This window comes from Felis catus, chromosome D1 (assembly GCF_018350175.1).
Source record: "Felis catus isolate Fca126 chromosome D1, F.catus_Fca126_mat1.0, whole genome shotgun sequence".
Classification (NCBI taxonomy): Eukaryota; Metazoa; Chordata; class Mammalia; order Carnivora; family Felidae; genus Felis; species Felis catus.
In genome coordinates, this window is record NC_058377.1 from 71,252,866 (window position 1) to 71,276,676 (window position 23,811).

The following is a 23,811-nucleotide window of genomic DNA, read 5'->3' on the forward strand; positions in this document are numbered from 1 at the left end:
CTCAGTTTCTTCATAAAATGGAACTCTGACACTATTTACTTTATGCAGCTGTAAAGATTAAAGGAATCAATTCTGTGAATCATTTATTACAGCCTAGCATGTAGTAAGCACTCAAATATATTAAATGTTATTATTAGTTTTTATGCCTGGAAATGTATTATCATTAAGAGGAGAAAAGCCATAAGATTATGTGGTTAGTACCAAAAGATATGTTGATAATATTTTATATTCATTTATGATCTTTAAAAACTCTTGGTAATATACAATAAGAAGAAAGATACTTTCTTTTTTTAAATTTTTTTTAATGTTTATTCATTTTTTGAGAGAGAGATGGAGACAGAGCGCGAGTGGGGGAGGGACAGAGAGAGGGGGAGACACAGAATCTGAAGCAGGTTCCAGGATCTGAGCTGTCAGCACAGAGCCCCATGCGGGGCTCAAACCATGAACTGGGAGATATTAACCTGAGCCGAAGCTGTTAACTGAGCCACCCAGGTGCCCCAAAGAAAGATACTTTCTTAAGATGATGAAGAAGTTCCATTTGAAATCAATAGCCTTCATCATCAAGGGTACCTATTATCATTTTTTTTTAATTTTTTTTTCAACGTTTTTTATTTATTTTTGGGACAGAGAGAGACAGAGCATGAACGGGGGAGGGGCAGAGAGAGAGGGAGACAGAATCGGAAACAGGCTCCAGGCTCTGAGCCATCAGCCCAGAGCCTGACGCTGGGCTCGAACTCACAGACCGCGAGATCTTGACCTGGCTGAAGTCGGACGCTTAACCGACTGCGCCACCCAGGCGCCCCCCTATTATCATTTTTATCTCAACATTGTCAGGAAGTTCTACATGATACAAAAAGAACAAAAATGTGAACTAAGATTTACTATTATTTACAGATGACACAATTGCCTACCTAGAAAACCCAATGCCATAAAAAATCCAAACCGAAAATTCTAACTTTCTTCTGGAAGAATAAATGTGTAAAAATTGCCAAGAGCATTTTGAAAAAGAGAAGTATAAAGTACCTTTGTTCTACTAGTAATAAAAGTGTATTACTAACATAGGTGGTTATCAATACAGGAGAAAAGGGCAGAAGAATATTAGCATGTAAGAGTAGTGTTACAAATCAATATGAGACATATTGGCTTATTTAATAAATGGTTTTGTGAAAAGTAGTCATAATCTTATTATTAATAAACTCTATCACCCCTTTGTGGTTGTAAACACTGTATGTTTTCTTAAGTCTATCATATCGTCAGGGGGTATTTGCAGAGCCAACTTTGAACCATGCGTTTTGGAGGGGATTACGAAAGCTAATGGCTAATTGAGTGGTGTACATTATTAATTCCATAGTAAAAATTCTTGATATACATATTTCACCTGCAGTTTGGTCAGTTTTTGTTCCACATAATTTGAGGCCATGTTGTTGAATACATGTGTCTATTATCAATATATCTTCTTGCCATTTGGTTCTTTTTCCCATTATATAACACCTTTCCATTTCTAATAAGTTGTTTTTTTGCCTTGAATTCTATTCTAATCATATATTATGAACTTACTTCAACTTATCTTCTACTACCCATTTGTTTAATTAATTCTGAGTCCTTTTGTTCTGAATGTTTCTCTTGTGGAAAAAACATTTTGGATCCTTTGAAATGATGCAGCCTGATAGTCTTGGCTCTTAATTGATGACTTTAATATACCACTATTCTAAAGCTATATGAGTATTTATTACTGACGTCTTTTTCTCAATTGTGCATTTGTTATATATTTTGGGGGTCTTTTTCCTACTATCCATTGAGCAGAACAGATCCTCTTTTTGTATTTAAAATTTATGTGTTTGAAATAATTTACGGTAGTTGCTTTAAAACAAAAGACCCATATTTAAGGCATTTTTTCCTACTAAACACAAATATAATGACCTATTCATTCATATATACTATTCATTCATTAATATATACTAACAGTGTAGCTTATACAATGAAACAAAACCTTCTAGGTGCTGGCTATACCCCTCTTATTGACATTTCCTTCCCACCCTGAAAAGTTACTTTTTTTTTAAGTTTGCTTATTTCTTGAGAGAGAGAGAGGGAGGGAGGGAGGGCATGGGAGTGGGGGGAGGGGCAGAGAGAGGAGAGAGAGAATCCCAAGCAGACTCTGTGCTGTCAGGGCAGAGCCAGATGTGTGGCTCAATCTCACCAACTGTGAGAACATGACCTGAGCCAAAAACTAGAGTCAGATGCTTAACTGAGCCACCCAGGTATCTCAGTGTCACAGGGAGTACTGGAAATGCAGAGAAATGAACCCAGATCTAGGGGTTTCAGCTACTGGGAGTCTGTTCTTTCTCCAGACACTGGAGGGGGCACATTCTCTAGAGTAGATATATATATATATATATATATATATATATATATATATATATCCATCCACAATAGGCCCGCAGAGAGTTAAAGTGAGGACTGCACCCGTGCAATACCCAGTTTTCCTTCTCCCATATGATGGTAAGGGCAGCCACCTTTCTGAAGTCATTACACTGCTCAAGCTCAAGTTCGCTGTGGTGATGGCCAAAGGCTTCGGAGCCCATACTGGTGGGACTGAAGGTGTTTTTCACCACATGCTCAGCTCTGGCTACCAAGCCTGCCAACTGATGGATCACACAGGAGGCAGAGTTGCAGGAGCTTTTGCGGGCAGTGATGCTGATTTGCAGGATGGAGGGAAAGAGGCCCGTCAGTGAGGCTATCTAAGAGAGATCCCATCTGCCCCATGGGTTACTCATGGTAAAATTGCTGCTCTGAGAGGCACCAGTTAACGTTACATCTTTCCTCAATCACAATTATCACTGCAGAAATACACAAGCTCTTGGGAAAAATGCCATGATCACTCCCACAGACATTCCCAGGGGTGTCAGAAAACCCAAGGTGGCTCCGGGTGAGTGGCCATGGAACACAGAGCTGTAACAGCCTGTCTTTCTTGTATAAATAAACTACAAATCAAGAAAGGCTTATGAGACACAGAGAATTATGGCCCCAAACTGATCCTAACACGAGGATTGTCTGGAAGTCACATCCCACTCAAAGGCATCAAATATCCCTTGTTAGAAATACAAAAATTCCCCGACTTACCTGGAAGAAAAGGCGATTTTACAGCGTTGGGTCCCCGAGGTGCTTACCTGTTCTTTACTGCTCCTGTTCTTCCTACTTGAGGTTGGTCCAAGGACTAGCTACTCCACCCTGCACCCAGCTACCACAGGGCTGAGGCTACTTCTAAGCACAGGTCCCTGAACCTGGGAAGCCTGTGGTGTGGGCCAGAGCAATAACCACCAGCGCTCAGGTCTTTTGAGAAATATACTTTTATTCCCCATCGGCAAACACATTCACAAGCAGGACTGAGAAGCCGTGCTGTGATTCCTCAGGGGAAGCACAGGGCTGCCCCCCATCTCTTCCTGCGTGATTCTCTTCTGGCCTGTTCCTCTTGCTCTCCTCCCATCTGAGGTTCCAGACATCCACTGCCATAAAGAAAGCCACCGATACCAGCAACCCGAGAGGACCACACGTATCACGATATAGGAAGGAAGGAAGAAAGGACATTAGAAAAGAGAGGGAGGGGTTTAATAGGCATCCTGGGTCATGCCATCGTGAGGGCCGTGGTCTCTGTCCAAGCTGCTGGCCATGACCCTTTTCTTGCCGGGTGCTCCGACCCCAATTGCAGTCTGAGGGAACGTGTGAAACTTGTTGAGGTCCTGTGTGTATGTGCCCAGCACACAGGTGCTCAGATTACTGCACCGCTTAGCTCGGAAGCTGTCCAGGCTGCAGGGAAAAGACATGCCAGGTGGTACCATGCACCAGGTCCGCCCCTGTGGCGATCGGCCAGAAGGTTAGACCAGGGAGGGGGCACTCTGAGTGGGGGCAGGAGGGGCAGGCAGGAGGGCAGCTCACACATCCTCCATTAGGAGAACTCCTAGATTTGCTGAGCCAGGGCAGCATGGGGCAGGGTTGCAGCGGGGAAGGGGTGCCCTTTCCTAGCCTTCCGCATGCCGCTCAGTCCTTCTTGCTCTGCAGAGAGGTCCTTAGGGTAGATGCAGGTGCAGCACATGCCAGGCAGTGCCAGGGCCGGGCCAGGGGCTGGCGTGAGCTCCAGGCTCAGGGGACACGGGGAGGTGGGGCTGGGGAAGGGCGTCTGGCCCCATGACAACATGCACGTCTCCACAGATCCTACACATCTCAAACCCCCAGACCTACCTCAGGTACTGCTCTACCTGACCCCACCCTCTGCAAGGCCTTTGGCTTCACCTTGCAAATGTGCAATGAAGGCTCCATGTGGATGTGAGAGAACGTCAAGTGCAGGTTTACAAAGAGAAACCAATTTCTAAAATCTCCTGGGATCTGTGGGGTCCATCTGCTGGCCTCACACTTACCAGTCCTAATTCCTCCAATGCTGGGAAGTCTCCTCAGTGCTTTCAGACCAGTTTCCGGAGGGAGGCATTTCATACCTTCCCCAATTGCTTTCAGAAATGGATCTTTTTTCATGTGGTCTAACCATAGTCTCTGTGTGGGACCTCTGTTTTCAGTGGTGCATGAGAATAGCTGGGCCCCAGGCCGAGGAGAGCCATAGCAGTGTGCTGGCCTCCTGTCCAGCCGTGTTCCGTCTTACCTCTTAGGATATGCCTTCCTTGGCAGGACAGGAGGGAGGGGATGCCCTGAGCCAAGTGGAGTGGGGATCCTCACCTGCTGTTTGCTAAGTTGTCCCAATGGCCTGCAGTCCCAGCCCTGCGCCCACATCCCCAGCACTTCAGTCCTCCTCTAGAGAGCAGAGAACGCTTGCAGGTACTGAAGAGTCCCTGCGGACACTAACACTCACATTCAAAGCTTTCACACACACACAAACTCATTTCTGTCTCCAAATCATGTGCCCACTCCCCAGAGCTCAGGCAGGCACAGGGGTCTGACACAGGGGACACCCTGTGGATTCTCTCTGAATGGCAGCCCAGCCTGCCTCTGAGTCTCTCCCCCATAGGATCGCGTGCACACATGGCATGATGCTGATCTGCTCTCATCAAATTGCACTCACTCTCAATTTTCAAAAAATATTTATTTTGGGGAGAGCGCAAGCAGGGAAGGGATAGAGAGATGGGGACAGAGGATTCAAGGCGGGCTATGCGCTAACAGGAAGACAGCATTGAAACCGATGCGGGGCTCGAACTCACAAATCGGGAGATCGTGACCTGAGCAAGAGTCGGATGCTCAACAGACTGAGCCGCCCTGTGCAACCGCACTAACTCTCAATTTTAAGCGTGCTCTCTAACATGCAATTATTCAGCACCAGATCCTCTCCGGGACCTATCCCAAGTGGAGGGTTTTAGGACCCGCCCACCTGATCTTTCACGCCTCTCCTTCCCGGAGGTCCAAGGTCCTGACTTCCTGCCCTCGGCACGGAGAGTGCCGAGAAAGCGGCTTCTCACTGTTGCGAGGATCTCCGGGTCTGAGCGAGCAGCGCGTCCAAGCCTCAGCCTCTACGCACTTTCCCAGCGCGGCAAGCATAACCGTGGCGGCAAGTCTGGTATTCCAGCCACAGTGGGTGGGGACTGCATCACGGGCTGCGGTGGGCAGGCAGAGATCCGAGTTAGGTGGTTTTCCCAGGCAGAGCAGAAATCCTGCCCGGGTACGTCCTATGTGATCCAGGCAACGTACCCGGGCAACGGTGCATCCCTATCCTCAGTCCCCAGAAGCCTTGCGTTTCATAGAACATACCTGCCTTCTGCCACGTCTCTTTCCCTTCCAGTTTTGTGCCTCTGTGTTGGGGACACCTAACTTCCAAGATGCTCTATTCAGCATTCCTTGCTCTTAACTCCTGGTGCTGCCCCCAACGTGAAGGAGTAAGTTCGCGACTGGGGGATTGGGTGGCTAACAATCACTCTCCTCAGGGCAGACTGGCAGGGCAGCAGGTTCTTCCTCCTCATGTGAGCTACAAAACTGTTCTCTTCTGAGTCCATCCCTGATTTACCAAGTAAATTCAAGGAAATTTAGACCATCGTGTGTGCAGATTGCTTGCTATCTTATCTCCAGGTATCCCTAAATCCTCTCCCAACTTAAGGGTAATATATAAATCGCCAAGGGAGGGGCACCTAAGTGGCTCAGTTGGTTATCTGCAGGGACTCTTGGTTTCGATCAGCTCAGGATCTCACGGTTCCTGAGTCCCCGTCTTTGGCCTCATAGCCACAACCTCAGCTGGGGGAACGGTAGCAATGTCTCCTCCCTGCTGTCAGTTCCTGAGTACACAGGCTCTTGGCTGGACACAGAGCCCAGCACCAGGTCCCACAAGATCATCTCCCACAAAGCCCTGAACACTGCTGCCTGAAAGCCTGGGTGAACAAACCACGGAAGTGCATTCTCCAAGAAGTTTAGAAGATCAACAGCCAACAACTTCCTGATCATCTTCTGAGCCAGTTCCAGCCCCCTTCACACAATCAGGGGACCCCTACAGCCATCACCGCCATGGTGGAAGGTATCTGCCAGTACAACTAAGATTACAGGTGCCTCACAGGTACCTCACTCAGATCCCTGACAAGACCTTGTCCATGAGCATAGCGGATGCCTTCACCATAGGGGCACCTCCGACACAGGACACAGTAAGACCCCCTACACACCCCTCTCAAGAAGGACCATGGCACCCCTAGTACCCGCATTGTAGGTAGTCTTCGGGCTGTGCCCCAAGCGATCTGACTGATGCCCTCCTGGACAACAGACTGAGGACAGTCAGTTGGTATTTCTGGGTCCTGTGTGTCACCAATTTTGGATGGGGCCGGAATCCCCATTAACTTTCGTCCTGTCCTGCCTTGTTAGCTGAGCTGGGAATTTTCAGCGAGTCAGGGATAACTCAGTCCCGCTGACTATCCTCTCATTCTCCTTGCACGAAATAATTTAAAGAGAGAAAATAAATCCAAAACCATTTTCTACTGAGCTACATGCCTGATTATCAAGTGAAAGCAAGGAACACGTTCAGACCTTTCTGTGTGCAGATGGCTTAAACTGAGACAGGCAATCCTTGAAACTTCTCTGGGCTTCTCGTGGGACCGCCTGCACACACAGCCTGACAACGATCTGCTCTCATCATACCTGCACTAACTCTCAATTTTAAGCGCACTCCCGAAACACAGTTATGCAGCACCTCAACCCTCTCCAGGACCCAACCCACCTGGAGGCCTTTAGGACCCCTCCACCTGATCTTTCTTCTCCAAGCTCACCGGGAAGGTCAGAGGTTCAGACTTGCTGCCCTCAGCAGGTGGATTGCCTAGAAAGAAGCTGTGCATTGTTGCCAGAATTTCCCAGTCTAAGAGCAGACTGTGTGATTCTCAGGCTCTACACACTCTCCCAGCACCGCTGCAGGTGCGTCAGCAGCCGCGGGCTGCAAATACCCCGCCCATAAGGCGGGCTGTGAATGTGGTTGGTGGGCCTGCATCACGGGGCTGTGCTTGCAGGCAGAGACCCCAGCCAGGCAGAAACCGCCCCGAGTGTGCCTTGAGTGACCAGAACCACAGTGCACCCCCATCCTCGGTCCCCAAGGATATTTTAGGACACATCTGCCTTGTGCCGCATCTCTTCCTCTCCCAGGTTGGTGGCCTCTGTGCTCAGGGACACCCTGCTTCCAAGATGTCTTTAATTCAGAGTGCCTCCTTTTTAACTCTTGGCGTGGCACTGCCGTGGGGGAACAAAAGCTTGGGGCTGGAGAACTCTGTGCAGGTTATGCTGGCAAGGCTGCAGGGGAACCCGGCAATGGTCAATAGGATGCAAGTGTGCTTAGGCACAGAGTAAAGATTGGTGAGCAGAGCAAGGGACAGGGCTCAGGATGGTGGATCCCAGGCTCGGTGAGTGCATGCCAGAGGCTACACAGACAACCACTGCTGACCCAGTCTAGGACCTTGGCTCAGCAGTTGAGGTTGAGCTTTCCACCTGGAGGTGCGGGGCCAAACTGGTGAAGGCGGCAAGCAGATACTGGATGGCAGGAGGGTTGGACTCTGCCACTTGAGGCAGTCATAGGGGACTTCTCTCAGGTGCCACATACTTTGACAGAAATGATTTCCACTCCAAGTCTTGAAGTTTCTAAATAAGAACCCTATGAAATCATTTGTAAATATGTACGTCCGTGGACTGTGTTTTGCTGATGAGAGAACCAGCCATAACTTCCTCCAGTGCAGTGGTGACGAATGGCTAAGAGATGACTACTGTAGTGGCCAACTTCATGGCTACCTCACTTTGCAGGCTCAGGACTTTCCCTCTGGCTGCCATGTGTGCCATGAGCCCTCAAAGCTAATGTTCATTCCTCACTCGGAAATCTTTCGTGGTTACAAACCACAGGCCGGAAGTGTGTGACAAGAATCAGGGTCTGTACCCAGAAGGTGCTAGAGTGGCTTCCAGGCATTTCAAGTTTTACTTTAAAGGTCAGTCTGTCTGCAAATAGATGAATTTAACAGAGTAGAGAGCCCAGAAATAAACCCACGATTATAGGGTTAATTAATCTATGACAAAGGAGGCAAGTATATGCAATGGGAAAAAATCGTCTCTTCAACAAAAGGTTTTGGGAAAACTGGACAGCTGCCTGCAGAAGAATGATCCTGGAGCACTTTCTTACACCATACACAAAAATAAACTCAAAATGGAATAAAGACCTACATGTGAGACCTGAAACCATAAAAATTCTTCAAGGGAGCACAGGTAGTAGTTTCTCTGACATCAGCCATAGAAACAGTTTTCTAGATATGACTCCTCAGGCAAGGGAAACCAAAACAAAAACAAACTATTAGGACTACATCAAAGGAAAAAGCGCTGCACAGTGAAGGAAACAATCCACAAAACTACGACAACCTACTAAATGGAAGAAGATATTTGCAGATGATACATCCATTAAAGGATTAGTATCCAAAATATAGAAAGAACTTATACAGCTCACCACCAAAAAGCAAAGAATGCAATTAAAAAATGAGCAAAAGACCTGAAAAGAGAGGTCTCCAAAGAAGACATACACATGGCAAACAGACACATGAAAAGATGCCCAACATCACTAATCACCAGTGAAATACAAATCAAAACCACACTGAGATACCACCTCACACCTGTCATTATGGCTAAAATCACAAACCCAAGAAACAAGAGATTTGTTAGTGATATTGTCGCAAAAAAGGAACCCTCATGCTCTGTTGGTGGGAATGCAAAATGTCACTGTGGAAAACACTATGGAGGGTCCTCAAAACATCCAAAAATATAATTACCTTATGATCGAGTAATTCCCCTACTCAGTATTTACCCAAGGAATGCGAAGCATTAATTTGAAAAGACAAGTTCACCCCTGTTTATTGCAGCATTATTACAATAGCCAAATATAGAGGCAACCCAGTGTCCACTGATAGATGAATGGATAAAGAAGATGTGGTATAGGGGCACCTGGGTGGCTCAGTTGGTTGAGCGTCCGACTTTGGTTCAGGTCATGATCTCGCAGCTCATGGGTTCGAGCCCCGCTTTGGGCTGTGTGCTGACAGCTCAGAGCCTGGAGCCTGCCTCAGATTCTGTGTCTCCCTCTCTCTCTGCCCCTCCCCTGCTCATGTTTTTTCTTTCTCAGTCTCTCAAAAATAAATAAACGTTAAAAAAGAGTTTAAAAAAAAAGATGTGGTATATGGATACAATGGAATATGACTCAGCCATAAAAAAGAATGAAATCTTGCCATTTACAACATGAATGGATCTAGACGGTATAATGCTAAGTGGAAAAAAATCCTTCAGAGAAAGATAAATACCATACACTTTCACTCATGTGTGTAATTTAAGAATCAAAGCAAACAAAGAAAAAGGGACAAACCAAAACATGACTCTAAAATATAGAGAACAAACTGGTGCTTGCCAGAGGGGAGGTGGGTGGAGAGATGAGTGAATAGGTTCTTACTGTGATGAGTAATGAATAGAGTTGTTGAATCACTATATATATAGATATAGATATAGATATAGATATAGATATAGATATGTATATCCCTGAAACTAATATGTAATGTGTAAACTGCATGTTAATTATACTAGAATTTAAAAAATAATACAGTTGGTTTAAAATAAAATAAAATAAAATAAAATAAAATAAAATAAAATAAAATAAAATAAAATAGCCATTTGTCCATTTGGCCTTTGATATCATGATCTTATTTCATAGCTTTATACCTGGAAATCAGGGTACATTAGAAACAATCTAGTTTGGAAAAACAATTTTAGAGCAAGATGATAAACTCTACCTGTACCATTTATTCCCATTCTTCTGAATCAGATTCCTGCACTTTTTTATTTAAAGTGTTTTAAAGAGGATTTATCAGGGTGTGCCAGAGTCTTGTACCTGGGTGAAAATTCTTATGTGAGTTTTCATGCATTTAAAAGGATTACACCGAATGGGTTGCTCCTTTAATTCTACACAGCTTGGGTATGATACAGACTCAGCAATGACAGCAAAACCACAACAACAAGTGCAGGAGCAGTAGCAACAACACCACAAATTCATTCTCTTTAACTTGGGGAAAAGTCAGAGCTGTCAAATTTCCTGGAGAATCTCCACTGAAAATGGATGGCACTGGGTTCTCCAAGGAGGGAGCATGGAAGTTGCCACTCTGTCCTAACAATAAGTGAAAAGCTGAAGAGACTGAGGGGAAAAGAACAACCCCTGCAGGATGCTTAAGAGAGGTGAACACATAGCAAACCTTTGCCCTCAAGATTGGAGAGGCAGATGAATGCAGGGAGTAATGTCTTACCAGAGCAAACGCTCAACAAGGGCAAATCTTAGTGCTTGGAGCTAGTGCTGGGGTAGGTCACCGGCAAGCTGCTGGAGGCTCAGTGTGGGCAACTCTGAGAGTTAAAAACTCCAGGGACAGACACTCATTCATAGGAAACTCCCGCAAATGTGCATTTTACCCCTAGGAACTTGACCAGGTTCTCAACAGTACATGTGAGAGAAAAATCCACTGGTGGGATTTACCTCCTGGAGCTGTACCCAGTTCTCAAAATGAATAACAGAAAAATCACCTAGCGTTGTTCCTAGAGAGGGAGGGGAAAGGAACCAACCACTTTTTTAACATACCAGAGCTTCTTCTTCAGAAGGCCTGCCCTCAGGAGAAACCAGTTAACCAGAGACTGATGTGCTGAAATATCATCATCCCTAACTGACCAGGGGGAAGGGAAATACCCAGCTCTAATCAGCTCTAGCCTTCCAACAGCCAGAAGAGCCTAAGGGATGACATCAGTGGATTTTAGAATACACAGGGAATGAGAGAGACATTTATGGCAGAATGAAGGAATGGGATGTTGTGTTCATGCGATCTTCCCGCACTCTCACAATGGGAAAATAAGAAAACCCAGCTGACTTTGCTGCAGAGTGGAGTCAACTTGCACCAAGGGCTGCTCTCCCAACCCTCAGACACCTTCTTTGCTCTGGGCACCAGGGGAGGTTCCTTCCAGGTTCCGGAGACCACGTTTAGGGTGTCCTCAGCTGCCAGGGAAAGAACTGAGTGTGGTGGAGGAGGACCAGGTCACTCTGAGAGGTGGATGGACTCAGCTGGTGACGTCAAGAAATTATTCTGGCCGGGTTCTTCTTCGGTCATTAAGATTCTCCCCTGGCTCAGACTCACACGGTACAGAATGGCTCTCCTCTCCCTGGCTGAAAACACTGTTCCATGGAGAAGAGGGATAGAAATAGGAACCTTTCCACTGTACCAGAAAGCTCCTTGCAGAGGTGACTCCTTTAGGGCACTGTTCAGGAACCATAAGGCGCAGTTAAGTGAATTTCCTTTCTAACCAGAGTTGTCTGGGGTTGGTAAGAGCATGGCTTTGGAATCTTATTGCAACTGGGGTTGAGTCTTGGCTCTGTCACTCCCTGTTGTCCTTGAGCAGATGATACTCCCCTGGAACCAGTGCTTCTCACCACATAAAATGGGAATATGTAATAACTACCTAGCAGGAGTAAAGATAAAGATAAAGATAAAGATAAATGTTAAAGACCAGGCACGTTGCTTGGCCCAGAGCAGATACTTAAAAGTGGTGGCTATTGCTGTTTTGTTGTTGTTGTTGTTGTTGTTGTTGCTAAAACTTATCTAACTGCATCAGCTCAATATGTTAAAGGAAATCAGTACATACTCTGCCTTCTTAAGAGGAAGTCACTGTATCTTTAATTCTCAAAATAAAACCACTGCTAAAGCCACAGTAGAAGGAATCTGCTTTCCGGAAACCTGTCAGATGCATGCCTGGCCATGTTGCAGGCTCACTGTACAGCAGGATTAATGACCATTTACCTTAAACACCTGGCACATTGCCTGGCATGGGAGAGATACTCAAGAGTAGGGGCTGTTATTATCATTATAACAAAAACTTACCCTTGGAAGTGACAAATTGTACCAACTTGAATCGAAAACTAGGTAAAATGCATTGCACACTCCTCTCCCTTCTTAAATATATAGTAAAGGGAACGTAATTTAAATCCTTTCTTGAGGATTCATTGATACCATCATAAAAAACGTCACTTAATGTGTTGACCTGAATACAGTGCTGTCCTCAAGGGAGTAACACATGTAGGGCTGATAACGCCAAACTAGATATCATGCTGTTGGTTGTTTTTGATGTCTAACAACTATATACTTTTATGTTTATTTTATTTTATCTCTTCCCATCGGGTTGTCAAGGATCTCTTCTAGCTGATGTCATTGTAACTGTCTTCAGCAACATTCTCTCCACTTGCCTTTTCATTGGGTATGCGGTGAAACAAACAACAAAACAGAAACTATAAAAGCCAAGCTTGGTATAATGGTATAGAAACAAACAGCCAATAGGCATTAACTGAAATCCTGGAAATCCCAGTCAAGAACTATAAAAGGGGTCTTTGTGGTCAACTACTCAATTAATGTGTACTCAAGAGAACAGAAACAAAACTTGTTGGAATTATGTGTAAATACAGAGCAAAGAGATGCTGAGTAAGCACTTAAGAAATCATGGTCAGAAAGTCATGTTTTGTGTTTTTTTTTTACATTTCGGCAGGTGTTTTCTTCCCACAATTGTGTGTGTGTGTGTGTGTGTGTGTGTGTGTGTGTGTGTGGTAAAACACACATAAAATAAAATTTACCACATTAACCATTTTGAAGTGTACAGGTTGGTGGTGAATACATTCATGATATTGTGCTACCATCACCCCCATCCATCTCCATAACTCCTTTTCATCCTGTATAACTGAAACTCTGTACCTATGAAAGAATAACTCTCCGTGAGCCCTTCCCCCCAGTCCTAGCAACTACCATTCTACTTTCTGTCTCTATTTCTTATAGTGTTTTTAGCACCTCATCTAAATAGAATCATACAGTATTTGTGGTTTTTTTTACTGGCTCCTTTCACTTAGCATAATGTCTTCAAGTTTCATCCATGTTGTAGCACGTGTCAATTTCCTTCCTTTTTAAGGCCGAATAATGTTTCACTAAATGGATATACAACATTTTGCTTCTTTCATTAATCAGTGGACACTTGAGTTGTATCCATTTTTTTTAATCTATTATGAATACTACTACTATATGTATGAATGTAAATATCTCTTTGAGACCCTGTTTTTAGTTTTTTTGGGGTATATACCCAGAAGCAGAATTGCTGGATCATGTGGTAATTCTATTTCTAAATTTTTTGAGGAACTATCACATTATTTTCCACAATGGCTATACCTTTTTACATTCTGGCATATAGTGGCTATATAGCGGCTGTGCAGTCATTTACGGTTCATGTCGTGCACAAAAAGTGCACAAGAGTTCCAATTGCTCCACATTCTTGCCAACATTTATTATTTATTTATGTATTTTTTTTTTAGTATCCATTCTAATAAGAGACAGGTGGTATCTCATTGTGTTTTTGATTTGTATTTCCCCAGAGGTTAACTGTGTTGAGTATCTTTTCATTTGCTTACTGGCTGTTTGTATATCTTCTTTGGAGAAATGTCTTTTCAAGTTCTTTGACCATATTGGAATCAGGATATTTGTGTTTTGTTTTTTCTTTTAGAATTCTCTATAATTTCTGCATTTAATTCTTTATCAGATATATGATTTATAAATATTTTATCCCATTGTATAATTTGCCATTTTGCTCTGTTGGTAGTTTCTATTGATGGACAAATTAAAAAATTTTTCATCACTTTAAACTTGGCCATTTTGAATTTTTACCTAGCCATTTGTGTCATATTAAAAAAATAGTGGCCGAATCCAATGTCATGAAGTTTTTGTTTTCTTGTAAGAATTTGTTTTCTTATGAAGATAAATAGCTTTATGTCTTACATTTATGCCTTTGATCCATTTTAAGTTAGTTTTTGTATATGATATTAGGTAACTCATGTTTAGTAAAAATAAATGTCATAAGCATAGGTCTTTTATATTAAGGCACATATCATAAAATTTAAAAAGAATGAATACATTTGTAATACTGAAACAGAATCTGTTCTGTTCAGTGGAAAGTCATGTTTGTTGGGAATACAAGGTGGTACAGCCACTCTGGAAAACAGGATGGAGGTTCTTGAAAAAACTAAAAATAGAACTACCCTATGACCCAGCAATTGCACTACTAAGTGTTTATCCTCAGGATACAGGTGTGCTGTTTTGAAGGGGCACATGCACCCCAATGTTTATAGAAGCACTGTCAACAGTAGCCAAAGTATGGAAAGAGCCCAAATGTGCATCGATGGATGAATGGATAAAGAAAATGTGGTATATATGTACAATGGAGTATTACTTGGCAATCAAGAAGAATGAAATCTTGTCATTTGCAACAATGTGGATGGAACTAGAGGGTATTATGCTGAGCAAAATTAGTCAGAGAAAGACAAATATCATATAACTTCACTTATATGAGGACTTTAAAATAGAAAACATGAACATACGGGAAGGGAAGCAAAAATAGTATAAAAATAAGGAGGAGGACAAAAACATAAGAGACTCTTAAATATGGAGAACAAACAGGGGGTTATTAGAGGGGTTGTGGGATGGGGTATGGGCTAAATGGGTAACGGGCATTAAGGATCTACTCCTAAAATCATTGTTGCACTATATGCTAACTAACTTGGATGTAAATTATAAAGTAAATTAAATAAAAATTTAATAAAATAATAAAGGTCGGTCTCTGCACACACATCAATGGAACAGAGCAGAGAATTTTGATAGGTGTTGCACAGAATCTGCAGCTTGCTTTGGGTAATATGGATTTTTTAACAATATTAATTCTTCCAAGCCATAGACATGAAATATGTTTCTATTTATTTGTATCTTCTTTAATTTATTTCATTAGTGTCCTATAGTTTTGAGAGTACAGATCTTTAACCTTGGTTAAATTTGTTCCTAGGTGTTTTATCTTTTTGGAAGCAATTGTAACCATTGCTTTCTTGATTTCTCTTTTTGAACTTTACTGAATTCATTTATTAATTTTAAAAGATAATTCGAGTCCTTAGTATTTTCTTCATTTAATAATATCCAGTCACCTGCAGATGGTCACTTTTAGGTTTCTTTCCAATTTAGATGCTTTTTATTGCTTTTTTGTTGTCTGAGTGCTCTAGATAGAACTTCCAATACTATGTTGAATAAGAGTGATGATAGTGGGCATCTTGGCTTGTTCCTACTTTTAAAAGAAACACTTTTAGCTTCTTACCATTGAGTATTAATTAATGGGCTTGTCATATATGACTTTTATCATTTTGAGAAATATTCCCTCTATACACACTTTGTTGAGAGTTTTTATCATAAATGGATGTTGAATTTTGTCAAATGCTTTTTCTGCATGTATTGAGTTGATCATATTATCTTTATCTTTCATTTTGTTAATGTGGTATATCAAAATGACTGATTGGCTGACCCATCCTTGCATATCTGCAATAAAGCCTACTTGATCATGATATGATCCTTTTAATGTATCATTGAATTCGGCTTGCGAATATTTTATTGAAGATTTTTATATCTATGTTCATCAGGGTATTGGCCTGTCATTTTATTTTTTTGTAGTGCCATTGTGTGGTTTTGGTGTCTGGGTAAAACTGGCTTTTATAAAATGAGTTTGGAAGTCTTCCCTCAGCTTCATTTCTTTGGAAGAGTTTGAGGTAGATTGGTATTAATTCTTTTTTGGAATGTTTGGTAGAATTTGCCAGTGTAGTTGTCTAGTCCTGGACTTATGTTTGTGGGGAGGTTTTTGATTATTGATCCCATCTCCTTTTCAGAAGTCAGTCTGTTCAGATTTTCTGTTTCTTCCTGACTCAGTCTTGGTAGGTTGTATGTTTCTAGGAATTTATCCATTTCTTCTAGGTTGTCCTATTTTGGTATAAAGTTGTTCATGGTAGTCTCTTACAGTCCTTTGTATTTATCAGTGTAGTATCATCAATTTCATTTCTGATTTTATTTATTTGAGTTCTGTCTCTTTTTTCCTTGGTGGGTCTAGCTAAAAGTTTGTTGATTTTGCTTGTCTTTTCAAAAAATCAGCTCTTAGTTTTATTGATCTTTTTTATTTGTTTTTTTTAGGACTTCTTTCATTTATTTCTACTCTGATCTCTGCTATGTCCATCCTTCTAGTAATTTTGGGCTTTGTTTGTTCTTTTTCTAGTTTCATTAGGTGTAATGACAGTTTACTTGAGTTTTTCTTGTTTCTTGATTCAGGCATTTATCACTATGACCTTCCTTCTTAGAACTGCTTTTGCTGCATCCCATACATTTTGATATGTTGTAGTGTGATATTCATTTGTATTAATGTATTTTATGATTTCTCTTTTGATTTTTGTCTTTGACCCATTGGTTGTTCAGTAGCATGTTGTTTAATCTCCATATATTGGTGAATATTTCAGTTTTCTCCTGGTAATTTATTTCTCATTTTATAGCATTGTGTTCAGAAAAGATGCTGATATAGATAAAAGGTTAGTATCCAAAATCAATAAAAACTTACCAAACTCAACACCCACAAGACAAATAATCCAGTGAAGAAATGAACAAAAGACATGAATAGACACTTGTCTAAAGAAGACATCCAGTTGGCCAACTGACACATGAAAAAATGCTCCACAACATTCATCATCGGGGAAATACAAAACAAAACCACAATGAGATACCACCTCACACCTGTCAGAATGGCTAAAATGAACAACACAGGCATGAACAGTAGTTGGCAAGGATGCGGAGAAAGAGGATCTCTTTTGCACTGCTGGTGGGAATGCAAACTGGTGCAGCCACTCTGGAAAATGAACAACACAGGCATGAACAGTAGTTGGCAAGGATGCGGAGAAAGAGGATCTCTTTTGCACTGCTGGTGGAATGCAAACTGGTGCAGCCACTCTGGAAAATAGGATGGAGGTTCCTCAAAAAATTAAAAATAGAACTACCCTCCAACCCTGCAATTACATTACTAGGTATTTATCCAGGGGATACAGGTATGCTGTTTCGAAGGGGCACATGCACCCCAATGTTTATAGCAGCACTATCAACAATAGCCAAAGTATGGAAAGAGCCCAAATGTTCATCGATGGATGAACAGATAAAGAAGATGTGGTATATATATATACAATGGTGTATTACTTGGCAATCAAGAAGAATGAAATTTTGCCATTTGCAACTACGCATATTGAACTAGAAGGTATTATGCTAAGCGAAATTAGTCAGAGAAAGACAAATATCATATGACTTCACTCATATGAGGACTTTAAAATAGAAAACAGATGAACACAAGGGAAGGGAAGCAAAAATAATATAAAAACAGGGAGGGGGACAAAACATAAGAGACTCATGAAGAAAAAACAGAGGGTTACTGGAGGGGTTATGGGAGGGGGAATGGGCAGAATGGGTGGGGGGCATTTGGGGGTCTACCCCTGAAATCATTGTCACACTGTATGCTGGCTAACTTGGCTGTAAATTGGGGAAATAAATAAATAAGTAAGTAAGTAAGTAAGTAAGTAAATAAATAAATAAATAAATAAATAGAAAAATGCTGATATGATTTGAATCTTCTTACATTTGTTAAGACTTATACTGTTGCCTAACATACAACTCATCCTGGGAATATTCCATGCGCACTTGAGAAGAATGTGTATTCCATTGCTTCTGCTTTCGCATGGAATGTTCTTGCATAGAACATTCTGTACATGTCTGTTAGATCTGGCTGGCTTCTTACGCTGTTTATATCCTCTATTTCCTTTCTAGTCTTTTGTCTGGTTTTCTATCCATTGTTTTCAGTTTGGAATTGAAGTTTCCAACTATTATCATGGAACTGTCTATTTCTACCATTAATTCTGTCAGTTTTTGCTTCTATATGTTGCTAATCTATTACTATGTATATAAATAATTATTATATCTTCTTAATGCATTGAGATTTTTATTACTGTATAATGTTTTTCTTTGTCTTATAACTTTTTAAGTTTAAAGTCTACTTTATCTGATATTAGTGTAGCCATCCTTACTCCCTCTTGCTTACTATTTGCATGGAATATCTTTTTCCATCCTTTTACTTTTAACACATTTGTGTCTTTGGATTTAAAGTGAGTCTCCTGTAGCAAGCATATAGGTCAATCATGTGTTTTTATCCATTCTGCTAATCTTAGGTTTTGATTGGAGAAGTCAGTCCATTTACATTTAATATATAAGTCTAATAAGAACAGACTTACATCTATCATTTTGCTGTTTTTTCCTATATGCTTTATAGCTTTTCTTTTATTTCCTGGATTACTGTCTTCCTTTAGTTTATTTTAGTTGATTTTTTAAATATATATTTAAATACCTTTCTCATTTTCTTTTTTTTTATCTATAGCTATTTTCTCTGTGGTTATCCTGGAGATTCTCTTTAATAAGAGAATAGATCTTAAAAGTTAAAAAAAAAACAGGGGCATCTGGGTGGCTCAGTTGGTTAAGCATCAGACTTCAGCTCAGGTCATGATCTTGTGGTTCATTCTGTGGGTTTCAGCCCCTCATCGGGCTCTGTGCTGACAGCTTGGAGCCTGGAGCCTTCTTCAGATTGTCTGTCTCCCTCTCTCTCTGTGCCCCTTCTCTGCTCATGCTGTCTCTCTCTCTCTCTGTCTCTCTCTCTCAAAAGTAAATAAACATTTTTAAAAAATTTAAAAAGCAGTTAACCTTGTTGCTTCTATATAATTCATGCATGATATAGACTCAACAGCAACCACAGCAGCAGCACCATGACAACAACTGTAGGAGCAGCAACATCATAAATCCATTCTTTTCAGCCTGGGGGAGATTCAGAGCTGTCCAATTAGCTGGATTGTTTCCACTGAAAATTGATTGTACTGGGTTCCACATGTAAGGAGCTTGGAAAGTCATAGTAACAAATAAAAAGGTGAACAGATTGAAAAATCATCAGCTGTTGTAGGATCCTAAAGAGAGGTGAGGACAAAGGTGAGAACCCTGCCCAGGAGTAATGGCTTACCCGAGTGGAGAGTCACAAGGGGCAAGTCAGCAAGAACCAGTGCCAGGAACTAGAGATGGGGTGGGATAACCTGAATTGTGACAAATGGCTGGACAATTGTGAGAGCTAAAAATTCCAGGGGGACCTGGTCCTGGTGGGGTGGAGGGGTGTTCCACAATTCTGTGAGATTTACCTCTAAGAGCTCCACTAGGTTCTCACAGTAATTATCAAAGAAAATCCCGTTGTGATTCTGTAGAGGAGGAGAAAGGAACCCTTTTGAAATATACTTATTTCTTAATAAGATCTGTCCTCAGCAGAGACTAATTAATAGACCCTAAACTGCTGGGGTATTATCAGAGCCTAACTGACCAGAGGAAGAGAAATACCCAAGTCCAGTCGGCTCAAGCCTTCTACATGGTAGAAGGGAAATCTCCAACTTTAGCTGATTCTAACAACCAAAACCAAAACACTGAGAACATGTGAAGTTTATAATGAGAAGCACAGGCCCACTAAAAGTCTGAGCCCTCGCTGTAGGACTGTAGAATGCTTCTTCTCCCCCTCTGTTCCTAATTGCCACCATTTGGAAGAAACCAAGGTGTCCTTTGGAAGGTGAATGGATAAATCAACTGTGGTACATCCAGACAACGGAATAGTATTCAGTGGTAAAAAGAAATGAGCTATGAAGCCATGAAAAGAGATGAGAGAAACTTAAATGCATATTCCTAATTGAAAGAAGCCAATCTGAAAAGGCCACATACTAGATGGTTCCATTGATGGGACATTCTGGAAACAGTAAGACTATGGAGATAGCCAAAATATCAAAGGAGTTTTAGAACAGTGAAAGTACCCCTTGATTTAAAAATTTCCAGGCACCCCTTGATTTAATATTTTTAGCGGGGGGTGGGGGGGTGCCTGTGTGGCTCAGTTGGTTAAAGAATCTGACTCTTGGTTTCGGCTCAGGTCATGATCTCACAGTTTGTGGGTTTGAGCCCAACATCGGACTCGGCGCTCCAGTGAGGAGCCTGCTTGGGATTCTCTGTGTCCCTCTCTCTCTCTCTGTGTCCCCCAATCCTTGTGCTGTCCCTGTCTTTCTCAAAAACTAAATAAATAAAGTTAAAAATATTTTTAAATTATGATTTATTAGGGTGTGCAAAGTCTTGTGTCCAGTTGAAAACTGTTATATGAATTTCTGTGCATTTAAAAGGGCCATACCGATACAGGTGCTCCTTTAATCTATACAATTTGATTGTATGGCAGAGACCCAACAACAAAAGCAAACCACAGTAACAACTGTAGCAGTGGTAGCAACAACACCACAAATTCATTCTCTTCTTGGGGAGAAATTCAGAGCTGTCAAATTACCTGGAGAATCTCAATTGAAAATTAATTGTACTCTGTTCTACATGTAAGTTGTTCAGAAGACAGTAACAAGTAAAAGGCTGAATGAACTAAAAAAATGAACAACTCTTCCACAATCCCTAGGAGAGGTGAGTACTTAAGGGCAAATGACTGCCACTAAGACTGGAGAGACATATAGGTGATTATAGGGAAAAATGACTTACCGGAGAAGACACTCACAAGGTTAGACCTCAACCAGGAAGCACTGCTGGGGAGGAAAACCTGAACTGTCACTGAGCAATTGTTGGAGGCTGAGTGTGAACAACTCTGAATATTAAAAAACCCTCAAGGCATTCAGTCATAAACGCCTCTCTTCAGGTTGTGAGTTTTAACTCCAGGAGCTGGACCAGACTCTCACAGTAAAATATGGGAGAAAAATCCCCTGGTGCTTCCAGCAGTGGGAGGAGAAGAGGCACCATTTTGAAATACATCAGAGCCTTCTGTTTTTCTTAATAAGACCTGCCTCAGGAGAAACTAGTTAAGCAGAACTTAATTTGCTGGGGCATATTCAGAGCCTCGCTTACCTGGGAGAAGAGAAATCCCCGACTATATTCAGTTTTAGCCTCCCACATTGGCATAGGGAAATACCCAATTTCAACACCTCTAGCCACCTCTACCACCTAAGGGGGAAAAAATAGAAACACTGGTGAAGTTCACAGTCTGGAGGTATAGACTCACTGAAAGAATGCTTCCTTTCCCCCCCACACCTCACCACCACATTACTAATGTCTTGTTTAGAGCAGATCCTTTTACCTGGTACATCATGTCTGGCTATCAAGAAAAAATTACAAGGCATACTAAACGTTAAAAAACATATATAGAACAAGCATAAGAAGCAGTCATGGCAGAGATGTTGGAATTATCAGGCAGGAAATTTCGAACAACCATGATGAATATGCTGAGGGTTCTGATGGATAAAGTAGACTACATACAGGAACAGATGGTCAATGTGTACAGAGAGATGGAAATCCTAAGAAAGAACCAAAAAGAAATGCTAAATATCAAAAACACCATAACAGAAATGAAGAATGTTTTTGATGGGCATATTAGTAGGATGGACATAGCTGAGGAAAGAATCTATGGGCCTGAGTGTTTCTCAATGGAATCCTCCAGAACCAAAAAACAAAGAGAACACAGACTAAAAAAACAGAATAGCCAAGCACTGTGGGACAACAAAAAAACTTTATATATAATGGGAAATATATCTTTCTGATAATGGGAATATCGAAGAGAAGAAAAGAACAAAAGAAATGTTTGAAACGATGATGATTAAGAATTTCTCCAAATTAATATCAGACACTGTATGATACTCTAGTGATGGATACATGTCATTACATATTTGTCCGAACCTGTAGCATATACAATAGCAAAAGTGACCCCTAATGTGAAATACAAACTTTGGGTGAATGTCAACCTAGGTTCATCAGTTGTAACAAACTTACCATTCTGGGGTGTGTCCTTTAATGAACGTGTAAGTACAAACAGAATACGGGAAAAAAAACTGTACCTTTCTCTCAGTTTTGCTGTGGATTTAAAACTTCTCCAAAAAATTAAAAATTTATTGTATTATGTTAAGAAGGGTAGAAACCAGAGTGATTTTACTGATAAATATGGGAAGAGATACAAAGCTTATGAATCAGTTTTCTAAAACATGTGTAGAGGTCACTGATACCCCTACTAGGGAAAGGAGGGCAGAATTGGTTCCCAAAGAGGTGGAAGTGAACCCTGGTGGGGATTTTCCTAGATCTTTAAGCAAATGGATCTCTGTAAACATTGGAGGATGGGGACAAAAATGTTTTCTTAATAGTCTAGATATAAAGTTATCTGAAAGAGGTACATGTGCAATTAGTATGAAAGGCTATATATAAAACAAAGGAAAAAAAATAAACATTACAACTGCCATCATTTGAGTTCTAGCTATGTACCAGCCACTATGTACTCAATATCTCTCATAGTCTCAAAAGTTTAATAGAATGGATATTATCTCTGTTTATGGGCAAGGTGATAGTAAGAGTATTTGGCTTGACTTAATTATATTTTCCAATTGCCACTGAGGCTCTGAGATACCTGAACATGGCATATCTCTCTGGCCATATCCTGTAAGAGGTCTAGTTCCTAGCACTGACTCAGATGGGCATGTCTGTCTGCTTCAGGGCTGATGTGATTTGTAGCGACTGGCTCAATGACAAGGCATAAATCATTTACAATTCCTGGAAGAACATTTGGGAGATTGACAATTTTGCAGCAGGAAAATAAATGTTGGTGCTGCCATTTAAGATAGATAAGTGGCTAAAGAATAAGACCAAAATCAATTCATAACAACATTCATAAAACAAAAATTTAAGATGCTTCAGTGTTTAAACACAAACTTAAATGACTGAACTTTTTGTATTTTGCATTATTCACTGTTTCTCCTATTCTGAAATTGTGGTTGACTTTGTAAAGTGTTTCATTTTGCCAGTGAGTGCAATCAGGGAGCCGGTATGGAAAGAAAGCTGAGAGTAAGGAGATAGAGTTCTAATTACTACCCTAATACAAAGGGTGTGACTTTGAGAAAATCACTGAGGCCCTTATTCCCACATTTGTGAAACAAGTATATTGGATCAAGAGATTCAGGAATTTCTAATTCTGATATTCTACAAATGTGCTTTAAATTTTATGCCATCTTCAAAAGACTTTTTATAATACTAGGTCACTCAATATTTGGCTTCTCCACATATTATCCAGGACAACCTCTCCATCTCAAGGTCCTTAATGAAATCACATTGTCAAAGTCCCTTCTGCTATATAAAGTAACATATTCTCAGTTTCCAGGGATTAGGATGAGGACATCTGTGTGTGAAGTGTGGGTGGGTCATTATTCTGCCTACCACAATAAGAGAAGACTGGGCTGATGGGCAAGGACTAGAAGTCTTAGATGCTTAGAGAAAGAAGCTGCTGTGGGCTGGAGCCAGGAAGTGGCTAAATAAGTTACAGAGTCCCTGATAAGGGTGTGTGTTT

At 41.4% G+C, this 23,811-nt stretch overlaps 1 protein-coding gene and 1 long non-coding RNA gene across 3 annotated transcripts in view; one reads left to right on the forward strand and one right to left on the reverse strand.

Moving 5' to 3' along the window:
• The window catches only part of CALCB (calcitonin related polypeptide beta), a 170,834-nt gene that overhangs the window by 53,947 nt on the left and 93,076 nt on the right, over nt 1-23,811 (forward strand). The window lies entirely within an intron of this gene.
• On the reverse strand, nt 5,068-7,344 carry LOC123380523. Its single transcript, XR_006586414.1, has 2 exons — nt 7,190-7,344; nt 5,068-5,591 (listed from the first exon to the last, which is right to left on the reverse strand). It is a non-coding gene; the product is annotated as an uncharacterized LOC123380523 (long non-coding RNA).